The sequence below is a fragment of the Corvus brachyrhynchos genome, unplaced genomic scaffold (assembly GCF_000691975.1).
Source record: "Corvus brachyrhynchos isolate BGI_N302 unplaced genomic scaffold, ASM69197v1 scaffold85, whole genome shotgun sequence".
NCBI classification, from domain to species: Eukaryota; Metazoa; Chordata; class Aves; order Passeriformes; family Corvidae; genus Corvus; species Corvus brachyrhynchos.
In genome coordinates, this window is record NW_008238634.1 from 1,098,039 (window position 1) to 1,098,551 (window position 513).

Below are 513 nucleotides of genomic sequence, written 5' to 3' on the forward strand. Positions count from 1 at the left end.
GGTTTGGGTTAGGGTTTGGGTCTGAGAACGTCCCTGTGTCACATCACAGCTGTGACAGTCACCTCAGACAGGGCTGGAGCCCTCCCCGCGTCCTCTCTGCGTAGTTATCCCAGGAAAAAACGCTTGGGATGGGCTGGGAAAGGATTCGGGGTGAGGTGGCACCTCATGCCTGGAGGTGTCACCCCATTGATCCCTGCAGGTGACATCCCACCCCTGGAGGTGTCACCCCATCCCTTGGAAGTGACATCCCACCCCTGGAGGTGTCACCCCATCCCTGAAAGTGTCCCAGGCCAGACTGGACAATGCTTGGAGCCACCTGGGCTAGTGGACGGTGTCCCCATGGCAGGGGGTGACATCGATGGGATTTAAGGTCCCTTCCCACCCAAACCACTCTGGGATCCATCCCGGATCTGTGACACCCTCCTGTCCCCTCAGGTCCCCCAGCCCGGTGCTGGCAGCCCCCCACGACCCCTCAGAGCCCTCCCCACCCCCCATTGGTCACGGCCGCTCCCC

General features: G+C 62.2%; 1 protein-coding gene across 1 annotated transcript in view; it reads left to right on the forward strand.

Moving 5' to 3' along the window:
* The window catches only part of LOC103617760 (V-type proton ATPase subunit B, kidney isoform), a gene marked incomplete at its 5' end in the record, with an annotated part of 9,806 nt that overhangs the window by 193 nt on the left and 9,100 nt on the right, over positions 1-513 (forward strand). The window lies entirely within an intron of this gene.